We start from the raw sequence: 26,817 nt of genomic DNA, 5'->3' as shown, positions 1-26,817 counted from the left end.
TCATTTGAATCGTAATTATTTTAAACTTAATAAACAATATTTTATGGTCACGTGGCCAAATAAAGAGTGAGGTGTTGAGGAAAAACACATTTTCCCTCTCTCTTAATTTATTTGGCTTTGGAAAGTGAGTTTTAAAGTAAGACGGTATGTCAAATTTGAAGGTTTTTGTACTTGACAACATATGGAGTGGAAAACAAGACCATAAAACCTGACTATTTTGAACCTTTTGCATTTACCTCTAGTTCTAAATTTCATAAAACTGTCATGAAGAAACTGCATTGTTCCTCAATAAAGAAAAACCTGCATTGAAGTCAATTTGGAAGTCAACATTACCACCTAGAGGATATTGATGGTGTTACAACCAAGTGTGGCCCTCGGTAAAACATATCATTATTTAAAAGTGACACTTTTATCAAGCCTCATTTAAATTAAATTCTTTAGCAGAGTTATTTTTCAAGCAATAGCATGACATCTATCCGTCTTCTTTACCACTTCTACTCATTGAGATCAACCGAATGACATTAACATTCTATTTTCTTTCCTTTGGAAAATGTATTCTAAATATACCGAATACATACTAATGCACAGTATAAATGGATATTACAGTATGTCTCATTTAAGAAAAGTCATAATAATATTAAAATAGTCGCATTTATTCAAGACTCAAATTGGAATTTTATGAGAATGCCATATTTTTTTCCAGAAAAAAATAAAAATAAAAACACTTTGGGAGGGGAGATAATTATGAATAGTACAACAACTGTTGTATTTCCCAAGTTGAAATTATTTCATTTTTTTAAGTAATGAAAAAAAAAAAAATACTACGTAGAGATGAATTAAATTAATTAAATAAAATAGATTGAAATGTTTGTATACAAATAATTGTGTGTCTGGTGTACCGGCCCGCCCATCAATTGTGAAATCAAACAACTAGGTAAATCTTGAGTTATCTGCTGATTTCCGCCCCACTGTTGTATAACAGTGGCGCTAATTAACATAATAACCACCAGCACACATTGGAGTTTCTCAAACAATTTCTTGGCAGCTAGGCTTGACGAATATAATGAACTTATGGATACAATGTCACAACCAGAAAGGTAAGCAGAGCCGAGGTGTTAGCGCAGATTAGCGTTAGCTGGCAGTATTACCAGCATTAGCTTCAGAAACTAACGTTAACACTAGTTGTAAAAGAAATAAAAGAAAATCTTTAACTCTTACTCAAGCCTTAACATTTGTCCAGTGTTGTCCCGACCCGACTGAACTAAAATGCGAAAACACGAGGAAGAAAAGTCTGTCTGTCAAAACAGCGAAACCCCCGCAGGTACTCGATTGCGCGTTGTTTGCCAGATAAAACATTTCTCCATTCTTCGTAAAAGAAACTTCAGACACAAAGAAAAACAAATAAAGCTTAAAAGTTCATTTCCAACATTTTTTTTCCCACACTGCAGTCTTCCAAACATGCGTTTATGGCCATTGGAACAATTACAATTCAGTGCGGACTAGCTGTGTCCCATTATTTTTGTCTATACAGCAGCGTTCTGAAGATAGTATTCATTTGTGCGGCAGGGGGCGCAGTGGTTCCTGTGTTGCATGTGTTGTCCACGTGTTGGCACATTGAAAGGTGCAATTAGCATAAAGAGTGCATGCTGTTTATTTTGTTTGTTTTTGTTTCATATTTATTGCTTGCTCTGTGTAACGCTGGAAAATGTAAAAATACCTTTCACGAAACACTTAACAATACTTAGTTCTGAGGTTCCGGGTCTGAATCTCTGCATGGAGTTTGCATGTTCTCCCCACATTCCAAAAACATGCACGTTAGGTTCATTTAACACTTGGAATTGTCCATAGGTGTGAATGCATGTTTGTCGTTATGTGCCCTCCAATTGCCTGACGACGACCAGTCAAGAGTGTACTGGCCTCTTGCCCCAAGTCAGCTGGAATAGGCCCCAGCTCACCCATGACGCTAAATTCTATACATGTACTCTATGAATGGATATGAGTATGGTTGTCTATATCTGCCCTGCGAATGGCTGGTGACCAGTCCAGGGTGTAGCCTGCCTCTCGCCCAAAGTCAGCTGGGGTAGGCTCCAGCTCACAGGCCCGTCTTTGACGCCATCTCCGTCTCCTGGCCGCAAACATCTGCCTCCAATTGATGGCAAGCCGAGTGTGACCAAATCGGACACACGACTTGTGTATCGTGTTTGTTTTACGTTGGAGAACGCGCGAGACCCCCCTCCTGTCCCACCGGCGCCAGGAAGGGCCCACATTATGAAACAGCGCAGCGCCATTTCCGCCGAAGTGGACTTCCTGGTGGTTCGCAAACTTTGCTTTTATTCCCCGACTCGGATTTTGATGCTCATTTGTATTTTCACAGCGCCACGAGTGGGAGCTTTGAGGCTAACCTTGCTCTAAACCAGAGCTGGGAAAAACTTTTGTGCATTTTATAAAAATGGACAAATAGGCCAGGTCATTCTTAGATGGGGGGGGGGGGGGGAGAACAATTAATATGTACAATATTATAATACAATAATTCATCCTCATTCTTATAATTTTATGCATTTATAATTGACAAATGAATACAATATTTCTTTCCATTTTTATTTTATTTACAATAAATAATGTTGCTTTAATGTACTGTAGCTTTTTTTCCTTCCTAAAATTAAATGTTTTTTTTCTTCATTCATCTTATTAAAATTTGGTTGATTTCTGTATTGTAAATAAAATTGGAAAAGAATGTACAATGTAAATGTAATGTTTATTTAATGAAATAATTGTTTAATTACAAATTTTCATATGAAATGGAATGTAAGAATGAATTCGTTTTTTATAAAAATAAAATATTTAGATATACATGAATTCACTTATTTAATCAATTGTTGATTATAGTTAAATAACAAAAAAGTATTATATTAATAAATATACTACTAATAAATAAAATAAAGTATTTTATGAAATAATTAAGAAATTAGTGAAATTTTAAACAATACAATAAAAAATAAACTACTATATTAAACATTTTGACATATACATACAATAAATGAGAATTAAACTACTTTATCAAAATCAACAATTTTACATATAGAATAGATTTAACAATTTTGTATTTCAATAAAATGGTTAACTAAAATTATGATTAAATACATTGATAAAAAACTATTTTATTTACATTTTAAAAAATTAGATATGAATTCAATATTTAAAAAATGATGAGTTAATTACAATACAATACCTGTCCGACCCATTTGTTTTAAAAATCTAATGTAGCCCTTGAGCCCACCTCAGCACTACACAGACAGTTCAAGCACATCATGTACATTTGATCGTCGGCATTCCAACGTCGCTGTGGCCCCTCCTGCCGTTTAGCTACGACCAACAAGGGAGTGATAACGCTCAGTGGACACTCACACTCACATAACACACACTAACAGAGATGCAGGCACAGTGCAAAGAGGATGTGCTGACAGTTGATCAATGACAGCTTGGCCTCCTAAATCACATCAGTTCGCAAACACCGGCTCCGCGAGCCAAAATGGGACTCAGGGGGATTTGGTCTACAAGACCTGCAGTTACAGCTGTGAGCCACACCAGGGAGCCTGACTGGATCAAGCCCCTTGCAAGCTTTCCCTGTGCGAATAGATAAGGGAAAAAAATATAAAATCAGAGCTAGTAATACAGAAGTGTAAAATGGAATATAGGAAAGACAGGAAAGGGGTGTAAAATTTAACACCTGACACTCACGTGTCCTGCATTGTTGTGTTGAAAGCAATTGTTACTCCCTGCCAACTAATTTATACGTCACACAGCTAGCTGCTAGCGTGGGTTCTGAGTGAAACGCATAGGCTAGGCTTATAAATGCCAGGGATTCTACTTACTAGGGGTTGAAGGTCTCCAGATTAGTTTTTTTAGTCAACGCTAAGGTGATGATATTGAGGCGACTTCGATTAATTGATGACGTCATTGATATATTTTTTTTCCCCCCAATGGTCAATACAGTGCGTAGCGCCAAACGCAAGCTAGCTCACTCAATCTCTCCATCATCCCCACTTGCACTGGCCCCACCCACTGACTCGCTCATCCAATCAAAATTCAGACACTCGCTCATACGTTCACATTTGGACCCCTTCATTGCTTCACAGTGTCGGAAAGTGAAAAACTGAAAACCAGTTCTCATAACAACTGCAGGGTTGTGACTCGCTATATAACAGTGGTTCTCAAATATTTTACACCTCCAAAAATTTCTTCTTCTCTCAAAGTTCCACAATCATGATGAACATTGAAATACAGTAGCATAGGCTTTATACCTAAACTGTATATGATATTACTTATTGTAAGCCACTGTGTAACATTATTCACAGTTTGAACATTGGCACTGTACTTAAATATAGGTTTAAAATGTTGCTATGTTACAGCCATATTCCAAACAGTTCTACACACGACATCCCATCCTACATGACGTTTTTTTTTGCAAGCATACAAAAAAAACAATGAAAAAAGAAAAAGTTTCTATTGTGAAATCAACCACCTTTAGTGGGGAAACTTAAATTTCAACATATACAAATTACAAGACTAATTAAGTCATTCCTTGTTAATGAACTAATTAAATTACGTTTTTTTCATGTATATATGAATTTGTTAATTTTATTATTTGACCAATATTGATATTTCACTTATAGTAACTAAATTATTAATGAGACAAATGAATGAAATCGACTTAAATGAAGAAAAACATTTTAATCAACCAATTTTAGGAGAAAAAATTACTGGAGTCTTGAAAAATGAAATGCTCAGTGGCCTGGATTAAAGCACGGTGCCAATATTTGACCCACGGGCCAACCTTTGCCCGCCCCTGGGCTAAAGTTTGTCTGTGGACCACTGGTGGCCCAAGAGCAACGCTTAGTGGTCCAATAGAACATCACGAATTAAAAACTAATATTTTACTTTGGATTAGGAGTACTGTGGAAACATTTCAAATTATCTGGAATCTTTTTTACAAAGTTATGTCCAAAAAATGTGCATTCACTAATGATACGCACAGTTCGATTATCCACACACTCTAATCAAATCAGCATAACAGGCATCGTTGTAGTTAATGAAGTGGTAAAAATGCCTTTTTTTTTTTTTTTTCCAGTGAGGTGGTCCTCTCAGATGATTTTAATTGACTAAGTGGTATTTAGCCAGCGCCAGATGACACTAAAACAAGCCGTAAATGTGAATAATACAGTATACTGATGATGAGCTGTTGAATAAATCGTCTTTATGTTCTTGATAACTGTACAAAAACATGGCCATTAGAGAGATTTAGTGTTGCTAAAAGAATTTGATGGCGTATTTGGCTTCAGTAACGGGCAAATTCGTAAATTGATGGATCACATTAGATACACCTCATATAAAAATCAAATGTAAATTAGACTTGGGGATTTTATCCCTTTTTTATTAAATTAGTTTATAATGCAAAAAAAAGACAACTTATCATTTCAGTAGCAAGTCACCCTTGCAGAAAACAGTAAAAAGGTACGAAATGTTGCTGCATGTTTGGAATGAAATTTTTTTTTTTTAATTGAAAAGAGGTCTCAACATAAAGGATATTAGTTATGTCAAGATAAATAAAGAATAAGCCTGTAAAGATGACTGCAAGGGCAGAGCGCAGAATGCTCAATGAGGTAAAAAATAACCTCTGCGTGTCAGCTGAAGATTTACAGAAATAACTGGCACATGCTAACATCTCTGTTGATAAATCTACCATACACAAAACTAGAATGGGGTTCATGGGAGAACACCAAGGAGAACGCTGTTGCGGTTTAAAAAAAACATTGCTGCATGTTTGAAGTTTGCTAAAGAGCACTTGGATGTTCCACAGAAGTACAGGCAAAATATTCTGGGGACAGATAATACCAAAGTTGATTGTTTGGGAGGAACACACAACGCCATGCGGGGAGAAAAAAATGGCACAGCATACCAACATCAAACCCTTATCCCAACTGTGAAGCATGGTGGAGGGAAGATCAAGATATGGGCATGTTTTTCAATTTCAGGGCCTGGACAGCTTGCTACCATTAATAGAAAAATTAATTCACAAATGTATAAAGATATTTTGTAAAAGAACTTGGTCATTCAAATCGGGCCTCCCCTGTGTGGAGTTTGCATGTTCTCTCCCGTTCTTGCGTGGGTTTTCTCCGAGTACTCCGTCTTCCTCCCACATTCCAAAAACATGTATGGTAGGTTAATTGAACACAAAAAATGTCCGTAAGTGTGAATGTGAGTGCGAATGATTGTTTGTTTATATGTGCCCTGTGATTGGCTGGGTGTACTCCGCCTCCCGCCCAAAGTTGGCTGAGATAGCCTCCAGCACGCCCACGACCCTATTGAGGATAAGCGGTGCGGAAAATGGATGGATGAGACTGGAGGCCATCTTGGGTGTTGCAAAAGGAAAATGACCCAAAGCACAGAAGCAAATCAACAACAGAATGGCTTCAGAAGAAGAAAATAGGTGTTCTGGAGTGGCCCAGCCAAAGTCCTGACGTCAACCCAATTGAGATGCTGTGGCAAGACCTCAAGACCGCATTTCACACCAGACATCCAAGGAATCTTGTTTCACTGCAACAGTTTTGTTTAGAGGAATGGTCCAAAATTCATCCTGATTGCTGTGGACGTCTGATTTGCAACTACAGGAAATGTTTGGTTGAGGTTATTGTTGCCAAAAAGGAGGGTCAACCAGTTATTACATCCAAGGGTCCACTTACTTTTTTCTCCCTGTCCTGTGAATGTTTACGTTATGCTCGATAAAAATATGAAAAAAATATCAGTTTGTGTGGTACTACTTTGAGCAGACTCTGTTTATTATTGCGGTTTAGATGCAGATCAGAGTACATTTTCTGAGCTTTATGTAGAAATTTAAGTAGAACCAAAGGGTTCAACATACTTTTTCCTCCCACTGTCAGCACAGAAATAAATAGAGAAAAGGCACATCTTTCAGATAAATACTGGTCTTTAGTTCCAATTTTGAAATTTAAGGTGCAGACATTTCCTCATTCATCAGTGCAACACCGGGCCAATAGTCCAGAAAGTAAAGTTCAGAGATTGATAGAAGACACAGAAAGTAAACTCGGGTGCCAATACATCTGCATGCTAGTGCAAGTAAATGGTATTTAAGATCTCTCGTGAAAAATGGAAAGATTTGACAGATATTTGGAATTAGACCACAATTGACACGAAACCTTGTTTTTAGCCATGACTGTAGCAAAGTTACTGTAAGTCAACAAGTCATTCCACCATGACAAAGTTATCCCAAACGCACTAATCGCGCTTGATTGCGTTAATATTGAGGTGGAAATTGCCCCTTTCCCCTTCCTATTGCCTCGGTTGTTTTCTTAAGCGCCCTCTTCCCTGCACTCGGCCTGCACACGTTTTCACAGGCAGTGCAGCATTAAGGCCCATTAGCGTGCGCACAGCGCAAAAGTGTGTGTGCTTGCATGCGTGTGTGTGTGTGCATGCGTGCCTGTCTAGTGCAGTGGTGGGCAAAGTATGGCCTGTGGGCCACATACGGCCCACTGAGTTATTTAACCCGGTCCACCGAGCATTTACAGTATCAATAGTACTGTAAGTATGTTGCATTAATGTGGCATTTTTTCCCCCTAAAATTGGTTGATTAAAATGTATACATTTTCTTTATTCATTTATCCCACTAAATTAATTGTTAATTGTAGTTAAACAGTAAAATATAATTTAAAAAATTGGATGAATTATTGTATTGTAAAAAGTAACAATTTTACATATTTTTTAGATTTAAAAAAATATTCTATTTCGGTTAAGCGAGTAGATATAAATAAGAATTAAAAAAATAACCAAATGAACACAAACATTTATTTTGAACTATAGTTAATGTTAAGATAAAAATTATAATTTTATTATTGAAATAAACAATTTTACATATGTATTCAACTTTGTACTTATTTTATTAAATAACTTTCATTTATTATAATTTAATTACAAATAACATTTTAGAAGAAGAATGACTTATTATTCTGTTTTTACACTATTTTACATGAAAATTTTAACTTCAAGTTTTCCCAGCCCAAGCCTCACGTCGCAGAGTGCCAAGCGGCCTGCTAATTCACACGCGTCTTTGCCGTTGTTTGGACGAGGCGGCCATGTTTGTTGATGTTGGAGCGAGCCAAGTTCAGGCCTGTAAAAGGAGAAGTTTGTTTGCTTTGCGGAGGCTTTGGGAAAGGATTGACGCCCATCCCCCTCATCCCCACCTCGTTCCTCCTGAAATAGCTCCGAGATGGGAGGCGGGAGATTAAGAAAAAAGAAAAAAAAAAAAAAGGAAAAGAAACATCAGCTGCGCAACATTTAGCTGATTGTGTTGGCATGGTGGATATTTGTTATGCACTGCGTGTCCTTAAAGTGTTTTTTTTCCCCCTAGAAAATAAAATAGCACTTTAACAACTTCATTAAATATCAATTCAGATGGTATCTAAGACAAAAAAAATATTATTTTTGTGTTTTTTTGTTTGTCCTTTTCCCAGCTATTTTCCGAAAGTGCACCTGTTTGCAGTATTTGTGGTCTTTCTGGAACACCTTAAGTTGCCACAGGACGGCGTCAACGTATCGTCTAAATAGGAAAGCAGTGCATTGGTGTCAAGGAAGTATGTTGAAATGATAAATCCCTTCTGATAGAACTTTTGTATGTCAGGGAAGGTCTAAGTTTAGCCTGGGTTGTTAGGAGAGTATTTGCCACGTGCAGTACATGTCTGGTGCTTTTTTTTTTTTTTTTTTTTTTTAAATAGAAACATTAAGCCATTTTTTTAAGGGTAATGTAAAATGAGTGAAATGATTGTGCTTTGGAATCATCTTTTGTGGTATATTTACCATTTAAAATAATGTAGGCAAATATAAATACTTTGGGGGGGTGTCAATTTTCCATTATTCACAAGTTATGAGCTGTCAAGTGGTCAATTTTGGGTTTTTTTTTGCTTTTTTTTCACGTTACGATCACAAAATTTGAGGTATGCGCGATCTCTGATTAATAAGGTCAATGATTAACATTAATTTACCAATATATTCATTCATTAATTTGTTCAAAATGGATAAATTCAGGTACTGTCGTGCCCTCGCCCGTGGGCAAGGAGAGCCACAGTCGCCAGCTGTTTGGACGCAACACGCAAATACAAAATGAAAACGCATGCAAGGAGCTGCTGTCAGCCACTACTCACACCCAGACGGTCACATGCTGATGAACGGACTCCAGCTCCTGACCTCGCTCCCTATGCCAGGTCCCTTAAAGGCATGCATCTGACACATAAATACCACAGTTTGTACAGTAGTTACACTTGATAAAAGCGTTATATCTCTTTGCATTCTCTTTTGTTATGTTTTTATTCAATACAGTGCTAGGTGTGTAAATTGAGCACGATGGAGCGTGGCGTGAGTTTTAAATGTGCTCGTTTGGGACATTATCTTTGAGATCTGCAGTGCGTGATTGGCCCGATCCCTGTAGCGCTCTTATCGGCCTCACACGCGCTGTAATGGGCCACTTCCAATCACGCCTGTGTTCCTCTGATAGCGCGACTCTTTCCTCTTAGTCACCCCAACGGCTGGCTTTGACTTTCCTCTCTCTCAGTTTACATCCCTCCCTCAGCCAATCACCTGCCAACATTGGCAATGATGTCATCGGCCCGGTGCTCCTAGTTGGTGGCGATTCCTGCTGACTGGATGTTGCGCTTGAGGAGCAACAAGTTTGACAGTTTAAACGCTAGCGTGACTGATGATGATGATGGCAGCTGGTTACATCATCATCGTCGTCAGTTTAGCTAATCACATGACACTTTCTAGCAAGCCACAGCATCACGTCATGTTTGTGGCCTTTCAACGCCTCCACGTCATCCTGCGCTAAAATAAACTCCATTCCTCAATTCGTCCGTTTTTCCATCTATTTATAAATCCTTTCAGACCCATTCATTTATTTATTAATATGGCCATTCATTAATGCATTGATTCCTTTGCTAACATGTTCATTCATTGATTATCCCATGCATTCATCCAACAAAAAGCTAACTTAAAAAAAAGCTAGCTAAAACAAAAATCCATTCATTCAGTCATTATTCCAGCAATTCATTCGTCCAGCCATCTTGTCATTCATCCATCCTTAATGCAGTCGTCCATTCATTTAATCATTCATTATTCATGCCTTCTTTCAATCTATCCAGTTAGTATTCCATCATTTGTTCACCCATCCATTCATTCATCCATCCCTTGTTTTATTAATCCATTCATTCTGTATTCCATTCATCTATTGATCCATCACTCTATCATCAATTTATTCATTCACACATCCATGGATTTGCTCTGTCATTATTCCATGCTTCCATCCATCAATGTATTAATTCATTCATTCAGTCGTCATTTCATTAATTTATCTGTCCAGCCATCTAGTCATTCAACTACCTATCCATTTCGTATTCATGAATTTATCCATCCATCAATTCATCCATTCACTCAGTCATCCATTATTTCTGCATTCATTCATCAACTTATGAATCCATTCAGTAAATCAGCCGGTCATTCATTCACCCATGTATCAATTTTGTATTCCATTCATTCATCCATCTATCGGTGCATCACTTCATCCATTGATCAATTTATTCATTCAGCCATCCATTCACATATTCATCGATCGTCCATCCATTCATCCATTTTATATCTATCCAGAATGTCATCTGTTCATTCATTCATTCCTGCATTAATTTGAGGATTTATGAATCGTTCATCCATCTATCCAGTCCTTCATTGGTTCAACAAGCCATCCTTTCAGTCATCCATTCCTTCATTTAGTAATCCATTCACTCAGCCCCATCAGCCAGTCATTCATCTATTCATTTGGTATTCCAATTATACAGTGATTCATTCATTCATACAGCCACTCAGCCATTTAGCCAACGATTCATTCATTCACCCCTTCTGTCATGCACTCATCCATACATTTTATATCCATCCATTCAGCCATCCATCGATCCATTCATTATTCATTAATCCATCCATGTAAATAGTGTATTTCATGTCCATCTATTCATCCATCACCCATCCATTCATCCTCTCATCTATTTTCCATGCATCCACCACCCACCCTTATCCCAGATGACAACCCGGACTCAGCGAGAGGCAGATGTCCGCATGCTCGACGTGAGGGGAAGCATCATGGGTTCCCAGGCGACGCCCCCAACAAACAAGTAGTGAGTTTGGCATGTGCGTGTTGTCGCGTGTCGCTGTGACTGACACACACACACACACAAAAGAGAGCATGTCCACCGATCATGCGTGGATGGATTTCCCAGACCAATGGCAGAAATTTTGCCCGGTTGGGATCTCCCGCCTCATTCCTGACGTAGCTTCTGACATGTGACCGTTATGGCTGCAAAGCAGTGGTCGGAATTAAATAAGTACAAATACTTCATTACTGTACTTCTGTAGATTTTTCAGGTTTCTCCCATATATTTGCAAAGGGTGAATTCACCTATTTGTTGATTGTTTTGGGAGAACCATCCTCCACTGAAAATTTCACCTCTTCACCATTTTTGTGCTCAGGCTAAACCCTTTCTCCAATATAAAAGTATTGCTTTGGTACCATCTTGGTGTCAAAGACCTATGTTGAAGTGAGATGAGGGGTGTGCCCGCAACGAGCGTGCCCACAAGTGACCGACAAATGGTTGACACCCCATAAGTCATGCCTTCTGACTCCGATTGTTTGCTTTTCCTCAGGCGCGGTGGTTTTCCTGTACATCAAATTAGAGATGGTGCAAGAGACAGCTGAGTTTTTTTTTTTTTCCAAAGATCATATTTAGTGTGGACTACAGTCAGGTCATAATGGCACTTTGAAGAAATATGACAAAGTGATTATTATTATTTTTTTTTTTTTTTTTCCCCCCACGCCTCCCTTTAAGTACAAATCATGAGTACATCGCTACTGCAGAGTCAGCTACTGACAGATCCCAGCGTCAAGTGACATTGTAAGGAGAACATTGGCCTTCTGGCACCTGCTGCAGGCTCTTTTCAAGGACGGACTTTAGTCAACTTAGCTCATATGGAAAACCGATTCCAGAACTTGCCTCATCTCTCACATGGTTTCAATCACATTGTGCTACAAGGTCGCGGGTTCTGAGGGGAAAACGGGAGGTTGCTGAGCCACGACTAGTCTCAACACTGAGCAAGAAAACCATCCCAGAGGCAAAAAAAAGAAGAAGTAATATCAGTCCATCCATGCATTTATCCATGTATCCACCTATCTATCCAGGTTTCATCTGTCCTGCTGTCCTCGTGACTTTAGGAAAGAAGTGGTGTACACCCTGGACTGGTCTCCAGTCAAATGCAGGCTAACCACCATAACACATGTATTCACACCCATGGACAATTTAGAGTTGTCAATTAAGCTAAAATGTGGGTTTTTGGAGTGCGGGAGGGAGCCAGAATAGAAAACCCACACAAGAACGGGGAGAGCATGCACGCTCCACAATGTTGTGCGCGGGAAAAAGAGGGGCAAGGCGGCGTGGGAGAAGTCGCTCGGCGTGTCGGACACACAAATTCAACAAAAGGAAATTTCCTTTCCCATCTCAACCAGCTGGAACGGGCGCCAATGGGGGCCTTCACATCACGTCTGTCAGCGTCGCTTTCGCTGCTCTAAGGCGGGCGCGCCGAAATGGCGAAATTTGTTTGCATTCTCGTTGGGGTCGGAAGGGTTATTTGGGTTTCAAGTTGGACTGCTGGTGGCTCTATTCGATGGGAACCATGTAAGGAACCTGACAGGACTAATAGAAAGAAGTACATGAGCCGATACAGTAATGTTAAACACTGCTAACTTTTTATACAATTTGTAGGTTCAAAGGTCTCCATTCTACAAATCTCTTGTCAAGGCGTACGTTCCCTGGACGTACTCAAGGTTTTGGGTTTTAATAAGAGAAATGTGAAATCAAATGCATATGATTGATAAAGCACACAACAGGATGTCTTTGAAAGGAGATTTGGGCGTTTTAAAAAGAGGTGATCTAATCACTCTGGGGAGAAGCGGAGCTGCAAAAATCAAATGAAACGAAGGTCACTCACGCACGTCGGACTTTTAAATTTCCCGAGAGACAAAGAACATTTTGGTTATAAAGCATTAGAAAATACCATACGTTGCTTGAAAAGCATATATTCACTTCATTAGATGCACAATTTGTGTCAATAATTCTGCATTAACACAGAAAGACAAAAAGGGAGATATTTAACAAAAGCATTTAGAAAGACCACAATCAAGATGAGAAGCCCCACAAAGAGTTGCAATAATACATTAATGCTGGCCTTGTGAAGACAAATACATGAAACATGGAAAAAGGGATTGTGTTGGAAGTGCTTTTCTGGGCAGTCAGTATCAACATACAGCGCATAAAAGCAACTACAACATCATCATCAATGACACTTAACGGAAGCAGCAAGAATGACGGCAGCAGCAGTGCAACGACGACAATGACGAGATCGGCAGCAGCAACAGTATCGGCAACTACGAGAGCAAAAGCAATTCAGCGGCAGCGACGACGACGACACCAACAAAAGGTGGCAACAGCAGCAATAGCGGCAACATTCATCAGCAAATCAATCACTCGATGAGAGCAGACAGCAACACCAAAAAGGGAGAAACAACAATGACAAACAGAAGCGACAGCACCACCAACAGCAACAATGACAGCAATAGTGGCAGCCGCAACACAAACAGCAGCAGCAATGACGGCAACAAGAATGACGACAATACAGCAACAAAAATACATAGGAAAGAAAAATAGGAAGAGTGAGAATACATTTCAGTTGTCTTTAATTATGTGAAGGTTAGGGTTGGAGTCAAGATGGCCGCCAAGAAGGAAAAGTTTGAATGGCCTTGTGTGTGTGTGTGTGTTTGAGAAGAAAGTCTCAGAGGAATTCTTGCACTTACTTTTCTGTTGAACGCTTCCCCAGCAGGCAGGTAACGAGTTGCTCCACAAGATAATCCATGCAAGGTCATTTGTTTCTTATTTTTTTTCCCCCCTGCTGGTTCCTTATTCACTCTGTGCACCAGATCCCAAATCAAGTTCACCTGTGTGTGTGTGTCATGTATGCTTCACTTCCTGTTCATCCGTGGTGCACTTCCTGCGTGTGTGTGTGTGTGTGTGCGTGTTCCCCCCCACACACAAACTGACATTGTAAAGGGTCACAAATCTGCTGATACATGTCTGTCATTAGTTTGGACTTCAAACCTTAATTTGAAACCTTAAGATGGATTTGGAACCCTACTTTAAAACCCTAATTTCAAAATATATCAAAATATGAACGGTTGAAACTGTTGCAGCAATTGTTACTGGCGTGATGTCCAGATGTCCACATTTGGGATTTTCTTCATCAATGTTGCCATGTATCTTTCACCGCCTTGTAGGCACATCATCATTGGCCGGCATCTGACACAGCAACACAGCTGATTGGTATTGTCAGTGTCTTCATGTGTTACACCAGCAATTAGCCTGAGCCCCGCGTTTTAGATGTGTGTAGTTTCTCTTGTTTTTTTCGGGCAAAATGTTTATAAAATAAAGACCTGCAATAAATATTTGTATTATCTTTGCTGACATTTTTTTGTGCTCTAACTGCTGCGTGGCTCACCTCCTTCCAACACTTTTTTTTTAAGCACATGTTGGACCGGAACCAGTCTGCTTGCAGTGTTCAGTCTCACGTAATTCCCTCTGGCTGCGAGCGTGCAAGAGCGCCGTGTCCATGTCGTCCACCTCCCAGAGAGGAATTAGGTCATACTTCTCCCCCCAATCATCATCCAATGATGTATTTTCATGTGCTCTGAGTTGCACACATTTCAACATTGTGTCACTTACAGGCTTAATGATGTAAAAAAAAGATCAAAATAAACTGTTAGAGAGCCTGATAGAGATCTGCTGCATTCTCCAACAAACACTAGAGTTTACTTACTGGCCACCAGACATAAACACACGGAGGTGGTGTGGGGGTCATTTAGATACAGCGCCATCATTAGGCCCGTTCGGGTTCGCTGCCGATGAGTCCCCGTGCGCCCGAGTGGGGGAACGTGAAGGGCAATTACGTGTGCTGCGCTCAACTGGCAGCAGAGCAGGAAATGAGGGAGGAAGTGGAGGTGAAGTCTGAGCTGCGCGAAAGCCGTCGGCTTCGGATCGGAGGCGCGCTTTCACGACGCCGGGTCACACAGGATCCACGTCCGCTGTGACACAGGCCCATCGGAAATTATTCACACTCTTCAGGACGTTACTACTGAACTTGCATGCAGCGTTTAATTTCCTATAAAAAAAAAAAAAAAAGACAAACTATTCATGTTACCCTTCCCTAGAAAAAGAAGACAAAATTATGGATACTTAATTTTCCTAAAAAAGAAGACAAAAGTATTGATACTTCACTTTCCTAAAAAGACATGTAGTGTAAATCCAGTGCTGCGCTTGGCGTAACTCTGCGAAGAATAGACGGGCTAGATCTGGTTTTGCTAATTTTGTCTTTACAGTCAAACAATTGTCTTTTGTGCACACAAAAAAACAAATGGCGTAAACAAATGATCTGTTGTAACCGGGGCGTTGCTTGTTGTCCTGTCCTCAGGGCTGCTTTGGCGTCTGGCAGAGTCAAGCCTCTACAATGACCCGGACGGTCTTCCAGTGAAGTGATGAAGACGCCCTGGTCCAGGATGAAACGTTGGCACAATTCATGCAACGATGTGGATCGGCAACCTCGCGATGAGAGCAAAAGTAAGGCTTTTGCTGTTGTGGGTTGCAGATGTCACCCCGCATAGCATTCCCAGAGACTCATTCCTTGTGACTCTCGCAGGGAATCCCAAGTCTACTTCGCGTATTGTCTTCACGGAGGACTGGAGCACTTGCACGACTGTTGAGCGGCGGTTACGCTCGCGTGTCTCAGGCCTCAGACTGGCCCCAGGCCAGAACGTCCAGATCGCTATCAGCCGTCCAGTCATTACAAGTGTTCTGTAAATAGCAAGCCGGGGAGAGGAAATATATCCCATCAAGTCACAACACACACACACACACACACTTGTCGGGATGTGTTATTTAAGCTGCTGCTCTCGATGAAGTTGTTTCACAGCATGACATTAATGAGCCTCATGTCGAATTGCAAAAACACTGAGGCAACGTCCATGTGAAAAATCATGTTATGTAGTGTCTATCCATGTGCAATCTGTGTTTATGCTCACAAAAAAATACATTTTGGAAAACTTTGACCAATGTCATAATTGTGTCCGCCCCTCCCATCAGGGCTGGAGCGGTATATACATGTATTCGTATTCAGATTTGTCAGCACGGAACATTGGGTGTACCGAGTTCACACAAGGGACATATTAGGTAAGGGACACGTGGAAACTCTGCGAACAAACACAGTGCAGCTCAAACTCTGGCTAGCGGATGGAGCATTTAGCATGTCACGGTTTTGACAGAATGTCAGAACAGGATAACAAATGCCATTTGTTTGTTTAGTACAATAAGTCACATTGTTACGATTACACTTCAATCCCTCAAAAGAAAACAAGCTATTTATGTTGCACTTTCCTAAAAAGAATACACACTATGTAGCACCCTGGCAAAAAAGAAGACAAAATACTGATGTGGCACTTTCCTTAAAAAAATAAAATAAACTATTGATGCTGCATTTTCCTAAAGTGAAGACACACTGTTAATATGGCACATTCCTAATAGGCCAACTATTGATGTTGCACATTCCTAGAAAGGAGACAAATTATTGATGTTGCATTTTTTCCAAAAGAAGACAAACAATTGTTCACGCTCCTCAAAAACAAATGATTAAGATTACACTTTCCTAAAATCAGGACAAACTGTTGATTGTGTAATTTCCTATAAAAAAAAATGACTTATTGCTGTTGCACTCTCCTAAAAAAGAAAAGAAAAATATTGATGTTGGGTGATGTGATGATTGTTTAAAGTAATACAAACTCGTTATTGTAGTTTCTTGAAAAGCAAAAATATGGATGTTGCTCACAAACCCAAATGTGCGCTGTTTGTTTGTTTGTTTGCTTTGGTACCGTTACATCCATAACGTTGACATAGTCTTAAGTGGTCTCCTATCTCCACGACTGTGTTGAATTAAACTTCTGGACCATCTCACATCCCTGCTGATGTGCAGACAAGACTATGGCGAGCGTATTTGCAAGCTCAGCAGCACAGCGGGAATGTTCGCGACCCTTTGACAGCACACACGACGACACGCTGAACGCGCTCCCAGCGGCTGCTTCCTGGCTGCGGCGCGCTCGTTAATCCCAGCGAGCCGAGCGACGACGTGGCTCCACACGCCAACGTCGCCGAGCTGCACCTGAGTTTACTCAGCGAATTAAAAGAGCTTTGCATGGATCTTCACGTGGTTTGCCTCACATCAGACAAAAAGGACGTTTTAGAGCATTTTGCTTTGATTAGAAAATATGGCACGAATGTGCTGCTTTGCTTGCTGGGAAAATAGATGGTCGACCACATGAAGACGTCTTTGTTAAGGTTAAGAGACCACATGTGCGCCACAAAGTGCAGAGAAACAGATGTTGCGCTCGAGTCCCTGCGAGCAACATGGCCGCTTTCTGCTGAGTGGGGCGGTCCCGGGGGGCCGACGTCTTGCGGATTCTGGAACCCAGAATGTAAAGCGGAATGTGAACAATGTGACATCCGTCAGCTTTCGTGCTCCTGATCAGTGCGCAATTTCAAGCAGCCAGAAACAATACATACTCACCAGTCTTCATGTTGATAAGTGAAACGGGCCTACATTTTCAAAACATTCGAAGAAATGCTGCAACTAACCAACATTTCCATAAATTGGCTGCTTCAACCCATAATGGAAGACTTCCTGTGTCTTTTTGGGCTTGGTTTCTTGAGACTTTGCTGTTGGGGTTACTCGTGATGGGCATGTCTCCCACATTTCATGTTGCCAAGTCAAACTGACTTCAAACAGACCCCGGAAATGACCGAACTGACCCTAAAATGGCTGCTTCAAAACAAAATGGCACACTTCCTTTGTCTTTTCACGCATGGCTACTTGAGACTTTTTGTGGGTCTACTCATCATACACATTCCTGCTAAATTTCAGGTTGCTATGTAAAACTGTATTTGGGGTCTGAATTCTCCAAAAATTCCAAGGACCCACAAAAACAACCAAAAGTACCCTAAAACGGCCACTTCCAACACCAATGGAAGACGTCCTACGTCTTTTAGGGCTTGGATTTCTGACTTTTTTTTGTCAGTCTACTCGTGATACTGATGCCTACCAAATTTTTGATGGCTGAATTTCCCCCCAAAATGAAAGTCCCCTGGAAACAACCACAATATCAATTCAAAATGCCAAAGTGACAAACTTAAGTTTTTTAAGGAATGGCTTCTTAATAATGACAACTAGATGACACAATATAAGGAGGATATGCATGTATGTTCTCTCTTTCAGGTGTGTGTCCTGCACACCGGGGGTCTGTGCATGTGTGTGCGCGCAGCCTCACTGTGGGAAAGCAGCCCAGTGTTATTGTGTGCGCAGTAGGCTGGCCATGACACACTCCCACTCAAATAATGGGAACATTAAATATTTGGCCAAAATTATAATCATCCATTTCCTTGACTAATCACAGGAACATCGAAAGTAAGCAAACGTGCTGCCAAACGATGGCATTTAGCGATTGCGAAGGTCGGCGCGCCCTCCCTGCGGCGGGCTGCACGTTTAGCATTTAGCACACGTAAGCGTCAAAAGTCAGCATCTCCAGCGGAAAGAGTATCATGCAAATCCGCACCCTCGCCAGTGAGGATCAACAAAGACAGCAATATAAGACTACAAACACGTGGACAGACGCTTGCGTGTTAAATGGAGTCGCTCCAGGTCCGTTCACAAGCTTTCCTGTTTACACCAAAGCGAGATTGGCCTCGGACCGCCGGGCGAGAGATGGGGCGGGAAGGGCGGGATGAGTCGTGAGGGGAGAAACTTGGTGACGCCTCTTGGATTCCTGACATTTCTTCCCAAAAAGGTGTTTTGTAACAGAATAACAGAAAACCTGCCAAATGTTACGCCATTATAATGAGACTACTATAAAAACCCTCTAAAGTTGTAGTGGTAAACATGAGACTACTATAAAAACCCAAAAGGTTGCACAGGTGTAAATAAAGCTACCATAAAACTACTAAACGTTGCGCCCGTTAAAAAAAAAAAAAAACAACTACAGTAGAAAATACTACATGTAGTGCCAGTTAAAAGAAAACTACTGCAAATCCCCAAAAAGTTGCACAAGCAAAAATAAAAGTACCGTAAAAAAACTGAAAACTTGTACAGGTTAAAAAAAAAAAAGAATAACAAGGCTACCATAAATTAAATTGCATAAGTTATTTAGTAGTACTACTGTAAATCCCCCAAAAGCTTTACAGGTTAAAAAAAAAACTATCATTAATTACCTTAAATTTTGCAGGTTAAAATAAAACTACCATCTCAAAAAAACTGAAAAGTTGAAAAATAAGACCACTGTCTAAAGAAAAAAAAGGAAAACAGAAAAATTGCACAGGTAAACATAGGGCTACCATAAATTCCCGAAAGCTGCACAGGTAGATATATAACTACCGTAAATCCTCAAAGTTGCACAGGTAAAAATAAGATTACCGTAAATCCCCTTAGGTTGTGCAGGTCAAAATATAAATAAAAAATAAACTGAAAAACTGAAAAGTTACACATAAGGACGCATAAATCTCCCACAATTTGCACAGGTAAAAATACTAGAGTGAAACCACAAAATGTAGTGCTTGTTGATGTAAGACTACTGCACAAACTCTAAAAGTTGTGTAAGTTAAAATGAGACAACCGTAAACAAAAGGCAAACAAAAAGTATCCCGAAAGTTGTGACGTTTGTTGTTTTTCTTTATTGTTGTTGTTAAATTACAACTTGCCTCTGGGTCCAGATCGGGACCGCAGTCCTCCTATTGAGGACCTCCGTTCCCGGGATTTCCGTGAAACGAGTCGACCCGCGTTCCGCTCAGGTCCCGCCTCGGCCCACCAACACAATAATCGTATTCATGTTTAATTGCAGCTGACTGGCAGCGCTTCGCCTCCTTTGCCTCTTTATTAGCAACAATATCCTGCACCATGACGCGCTCGACCCCCTGCCCCCCCTCCTCCTCAATGGCAGTCAGGTAGAGCAAAAGGGTGGGGCCTTCCTTCCTTCCTTTCCGCTTTGTGACATGTTTAGTCCAAAAATGATGGCTTCTCTTTGTTGCGAGCGAAGCCGCGCAGTCTTCTCTTTCACGCACACACAAAGGAACTCTATATTGTCTCCATGGAGACAGTTTGCAGGACACTTTAGGTGCACATGCCCCTAGCTGTCTTTGTCCTTCTCCAAATAAGGTCGACACACACTTATTAGGGATTGCTTTTTTTTGTTTTTTTTTGTTTTTGACTCTCATTCCACTAATTTGCAGAGGCGAACACATGTTGCGTGATTGGAGCGTTTTGGTCTGCGTCTGTACGTCAGCTTCATTGGGACTCATTGCTATTACAAAATCGAGCGGTCCGCGGAACGCCGGGGAAAGCTAATTAAATAAATTTGTTTAAAAAAAGAACAAAGCAATAAATTAATCGTGCATCTGCACTCTATCGACAGCCACGCTATCGCTGAAGCCGCACATCCAAAAGTATTGTGAAACATTCCTTCTATCTGCTTGATTATCCCCATGTTCCCCCAATCATGTCCCAACAGATTTAATTGCTGCTGCGCTTACTTTTCTCCTCATTTCTCCCCAAGTTCCCCAACCCGGTCCCACCACGTGTTACGGTCGCTGTTGTGTATTTACCGCTTGAAGATTGTTGATTGAAGTTCTTCCACACCAAACACGTGCAGCCACGCCTTTACACCAGGGAACCGAAAAGAAACTTGTCCAAACTGTTCCCGCAAACATTCAAATAGTCTAAAATGTTATGAACAAATAAGATTTAGGCCCTCGTCCAACCGCTACTTGAGTCATTAATTGACACTCATTACTTTTCTCCATCTTGTTCGCTTTGAAAGCTCCCCTTAAGTAGAGATCACATGGGATAGCCTCTTGATTGTAAGCCAAAAGGCCACAATGAACACAAACATGACATCTCCCATTAAGTTAATCAAGAGCAATGTTGCGGTTTCAAAGTCGAAAAAAAATAAATCCCTTCTCTTTGTTCTTTGAGATTCACGATTCCTCCCCCTCTGTCAGACGAGGGGAAACATAAAGCTGCGGCTCTCAGTGTCCTCTCACATTTAACACACAAATGTTTGTGCGCTGACTCCACATGGCAATGAAGCGTCCAGGCGGCGGCTGGCGGCTGGATCAAAAGCGACGGCGAGGGTCGAGTCAGTTTGTTGACGACTCACAAACAAAAGCCGACAGGAAGTACGCACACTCCGGCCTACCACTGGAGGAAAATGATGCAAGTCTGGCCTTCTTTCAAGACTTCCCTACAACCAGTTTATTCCTAAAACATCTCGCCTACCTGGCAGGTAGTGCGCTGAAGTCAACAGAAGTTGAACTTAAAATTTGTTTTCAGTTGAAAAGCAGCAAAGACAAGAGAGAAACGTTGCAGCCAAACAGTTGGTTCTCATGTTCTCATTTCCTCTGCGACGTCCCGCGAAAAGCAACACAAGCGGGATTTGATTAGTTTCTCAATGCCTTAAGCTCTTAGTTGAAAAGTCTTTAAATTTGCCTCGATGAAGCATAACCCTGACAGAGGCCCGTAGTTGGGGCATTGACAGATCATTGCCAAGGCTTGTGAATGCACTACTATAACAATAACAGCAGCACCACTAACAACAACACCTGTTGGGAACTGCTTACAGTACCTGGAGACAAACAAGGAGAAGAAAGGGGAAAAAAAGCCATAAAAGACAACAATAACACCGACTGGAAGCCGATTTGGGAACGTGGAGATAGGCGAGGAGGAAATGGAGCCCAAAAAGCAATGACAAAAACAACAACATTACCAATGATGCCTGTTGGAATCTGGTTGGCAAAACTTGGGGATTGACAAGAAGAGCAAAAAGCAATGACAAAATACAGCAACTACAAAAACAATGGTTGTTCGAATCTGGTGAAGGAGTGTTGGGATAGATGAAAGGAAAAAAAGGCAGAGCCCAGAGCAACGGCGTGTTTCGAGCGGTTGAACAACTGAAGACATTTTGAAGTCGAGTAATGTGATGAAAAGTCAAAGTCGATTAATCGTTATTAATGTTTTTTCAGCACAGTGTAGCGGTCCCCGACTTTTTGTGCACCATGGACCAGTTTCACGTACAGACATATTTTGCCGGACAAGCAGATATCCATTCATTCATCTTCCTATCTTCGGGCGAGAGGCGGGGTACACCCTGAACTGGTCGCCAGCCAATCGCAGGGCACATAGAAACAAACAACCAGTCGCACTCACATTCACACCTACGGGCAATTTAGTCTTCAATTAATGCATGTTTTTGGGATGTGGCAGGAAACCGGAGTGCCCGGAAAAAACCCACGCAGGCGGGGCCGGGATTTGAACCCCGGTCCTCAGAACTGTGAGGCTGATGTGCAAACCAGTCGTCCACCGTGCCGCCGACCAGCAGATAAACAAATAAAAATAAAGTCATAAAATGAATAAATCATTTTTTAACAAAGTGTGCTGAAAGATGGGATACTGGAGCCGGGCTCCCAAAAATGAAGCATTTCTGTTTCACTGTTTCTATTTCACTTGTGCTTTTGTTGTATTTGGGGATATATTTGCATATCAGTCTCATTTTTAGTCAAATATTTCCAGACTTGAAGTCAGGCTACATGTAAGTGTTTACAACACAATGTTGTGATGTGTTAAAAGTTCTCATTCTCACACACTTGTTGCCCGCGCACGATTGGATGTAACGATAAAGACGGAGCTTCGAGTCACCCTGCTGCCTTCGTTCCTCACCGCCTGTCCCCTTATCCCCCCAGTTTGCATATTTTAAGGCCAAGGGCGACTGGAATAGCCCAAGCTAGTGAGTCTAACCGCTTATTTCTTTACTCTCGGCCCCGCACAGATGTGTTAAGTCCTTGTTGGCCAGATATTTCGATACCACACAGAGCGTTATAGTCCGTCGACGGCAGCAGGCCTAGTAAAGTCGACTGGTCGACTATAATTGGTTCAACCCCTACTTGGCAACTGGTTGGGCAACCTGTGAGATAGGCAAGGAGAAAAGAGACAACATTAACAATCACAACTGTTGAAAGGGCATGAAAGGGCGTGGAAGTGGCAAAATGTAAGTCAACAGGTTCACACCTCTTTTCGGTTGTTATTTGACCCGCAGCCTTTCAGCGGCACGTTTTAGCGCCGCACAATGGATGTGAGTGCAAATGCTCGTTTGTTTCTATGTGCCCTGCGATTGGCTGGCAACCAGTTCAGGGTGTATCCCGCCTCCTGCCCGATGACAGCTGGGATAGGCTCCAGCACTCCCGCGACCCTTGTGAGGAGAAGCGGCTCAGAGAATGGATGGATGGACAATGACAGTCCACGCTCACCTTACACTGAGACTGAGTCATTGTGTTGGGCCCACGCAAAGCTGGACTGGGGCAACACGTCAGGCCGGGCTTCATCCTTGTACGTGGCCGGGCCACTTCCGCTCGCCGGGGATCGTTTTTCACCTCATTGACGCTTTGTCTTGTCACTGGAGGCTTTCACGCAGGAAGTGGAGCAGTTTGTCCCCCTTTATGTATGTGTGTGTGTGTGTGTGTGTGTGTGTGCGCGCGCCCCTGCGCGTGGGTAGGAAGACAGACAATGAGACAAGGTCATCAGCTTTCACATTTTGAATTTTGCTCAGAGAAAAGCTGTACGGACCCCCGTTTTTTTTACCTCCCGATGGGTCCGTCTGACTTCTTTCTTTCTTTTTTAATTGGGCGTAACGTTTGGGCGTTACTCATTGCGAAGGTACCCCATGAAAACTGCTTGGCAAAAAAGTTAGGGTACTTTGCTGTGACTATTTGATAGTTATTTATAGTGTTATTACTGTAGGTATTTTTAAAACACTGCCTTTGGAAGACATTTACCAACAACCACCTAGCACATGGTTTTCGAATAGTTTTGCTGCTAAAAAGCATTGTTTTCCATTGGAAAGACACTATGGGCCAAATTCTCCCATTGGTGCGCAAGTATTTATTTATTTAGTTCTTTGCATGCCTGGCTTGCACATTTTCAGGGTACGCTGATTGTCCCGTCATGACTTCTGACACACCCACAGTGCGGAACCTGCTCATGTACGTACGACGAATGAAGAGGTGTGACTCTTGAAGTCTGAGGGTGGCTGCAATTCCAGGAGAAGGGAGTTTTTCCTGAGATGTGAATGCCATAAATATCCATTTGGAAAATATGTCACACTTTGTGACATTGCCTTCCATAGGGGCTAGGGTTGTTAATCATCGCCAGGATGTCCACTTATTAAGCTTCTGTTCGAGCATCAAATATCTTTAATTACGTTCGTCCGATCCAGCACGGGATGATTGACAGGTTTGTAGTCGAGTCGCATGTTCAGGTCTGATCTGTCTGTTCCCACCGCACCTTGAGCCCTGCAAGTGTCACTCATGCTGACCGAGCCGCTCGAAGGAACGTGTGATTGATTGACGACCCAAAAGACTTAATGAGCATTTCCATTGTGTTTGCACTCCTCAGCTAATCCAGTCACGTCACAATATTCCCACTTACAGATCAAGTGAAAATGCAGATGGGTACAAAGTAGCATTGAAGTCCACAAACTTTCTCCTTAAAACTCCAAAATACAGTGCAAAGGATTGGGACCATATTAGGGAAGAACAAGCAACCTGGCACGGGGGCGTCATGAAGGGGTCCCGTCAGAGCCAGACTATTGGCCTTGGCACTCACGCTGTCTGAGAACCGGCCGGCCTCACTAACCTCTGGCAGCGAGGCACTTACAAGACGGGCCGGCCCCGGGCAGACGTGCCACTGGGAGCAGAAATTAAAATTAGGTGGGGGTTTGCGGGGTACTTGAGGACCCTTAATGAAATAATCACATTCCGGGAGCCCGGATGGCATGCTAGTTTTGTCCTTTTGAGGCTCCCAGTGAGACTTGGGGCAAAATATTTATTCTAAGCGTGGGCACGAAACAGCAGTGTTGCATCATTAATAATGTCAACGCTGACTTGAGCGATGTGGTTTGTTTGCTGGATAAACTCAATTTTTCTCCTTTTATACCAAGTAGTTTAGTCTTTTTTTTCTTTTTAAAGACACTTCTTTACGTGAGTCAGCTACGGAACATGGGAGACGACATGAAAGTGTTTATTTTCTCAAAATCCCAGCTTGTGAAATATGCACAGTATGCGTGTGGAATCTAGGCCCGAGCGATGCGGCCGAACGCAAGTGAACTGGAAAATCGTGAGCAAATTACAGTTGGCGACTCACGCCCGCACACCTGGCAACTGACCCTTGCACACATGCCAACTCGCTGCAATGGGAAAACTGCACTGGTGTTCTTATGGGGAAGCTCCAACTATACCGCACTGTATTATTTTTTTATTGAACCACAAACAACATGGCATGAGTGTCAGGGAAGAAGCAGATTGCCCTGGGTGCTGTAGTTATACTATATTATGGTGGTCGGTGCATTTCGGACCTGGGTCTTAAGTGGAGACTTAAGTGACCTAATCCACCCCTTAATGCCAACACTACACGAGGCAATTTTACAAAACAATATACAAAAATACAATATAAGAATGTGTGTCATTACAGAGAGAGCGAGAGATACATTTTGCATATTTGTGATGAGTACTATTAGAGTATTAGCAAAGCAAGTAAGATGGTTGGTCCTTCATTTTCCTCCAAACCTCTACATTACAATGTCATTAGGAGCAGTTCACAATCGAAATGTATCTAATAACATGACAAAGGCATAAAAACTTTAAATAAACGCCTAAAAATCTGATTGGACAAACAAACAAAAAAACATCTTGACATCCAAGAAAAGGACTTTGAAATGCGGAAATAAATGAATAGCATTTTATTGAAGTGTTTAGGCCAGCAGAGAGGGCCTGACTGCTCACTACTGGTAACGATACAAAAAGAGGAAACAGTCAAGGATGTATTATAGTAAAACATATACTATTGCAAAACTATACAATCCCACTGGGCAGCTGGATCTCGCTTCGTACCCAGAAAAAGATGGAACTGGACAATCGCGAATAAATTAAAGTTGGGGACTGACCCTCGCACACCGAGTGATGATCCCGAACTCGCTGCAAAAAAAAGACAAATATATATGCGACCACTGCCATTCTTATCAGGAAACGTTTTGAAGAGCCACTTTTAATAGCGAACCACAAACAACATGACGCGGTTGTCTAGGAAAAAGTGGATTACTGTAGCTAGCCAGAGGAAACGGGCCAACCTTCTCAACCTGCAACTGCTTGGTGGAAACCATTTAAAGACGCTCCAAACATACATCAACTCTGGCTCGCTAGTGGATGCTATGCTAAAATGATAAAGGGGGCTACTTCAAAGCCCCTTCACATAGCTCCAAATCTTTGAAAAAGCCCGTCCGAGCGTCTCCATGGGAACACGCCCTCCAATAAAAGAGCCTCCTCTCACGGCGGCGCCTGCCGGGAATGTCTGATTGCAAACACTTTGCGAGGATTGGGAGGCTTCCACAGTGTTCCGTCGAGGATTTTTGCGAGACTCGAGACCACTTGGGTGGCATTCGGCTGAGCGTCGGACCCCCCTAATGCTCCACAACAATGGCAACCTAATTTTCACCGACGCCATTTTAAAGCCCCTCCAGACGAACGTTGGCAA

At 41.6% G+C, this 26,817-nt stretch overlaps 1 protein-coding gene across 1 annotated transcript in view; it reads right to left on the bottom strand.

The window, feature by feature from the left end:
• Positions 1-14,127, bottom strand: part of meox1 (mesenchyme homeobox 1) — a 37,822-nt gene extending 23,695 nt beyond the window's left edge. The window contains exon 1 of the mRNA XM_061756674.1: positions 13,955-14,127. The gene's annotated coding sequence lies outside the window, so the exon portion shown is untranslated. The remainder of the gene's footprint in view (positions 1-13,954) is intronic.
• Positions 14,128-26,817: the final 12,690 nt, after the last annotated feature.

The sequence above is a fragment of the Phyllopteryx taeniolatus genome, chromosome 19 (genome assembly GCF_024500385.1).
Source record: "Phyllopteryx taeniolatus isolate TA_2022b chromosome 19, UOR_Ptae_1.2, whole genome shotgun sequence".
NCBI classification, from domain to species: Eukaryota; Metazoa; Chordata; class Actinopteri; order Syngnathiformes; family Syngnathidae; genus Phyllopteryx; species Phyllopteryx taeniolatus.
This window is presented reverse-complemented; position numbering and strand designations above follow the sequence as displayed.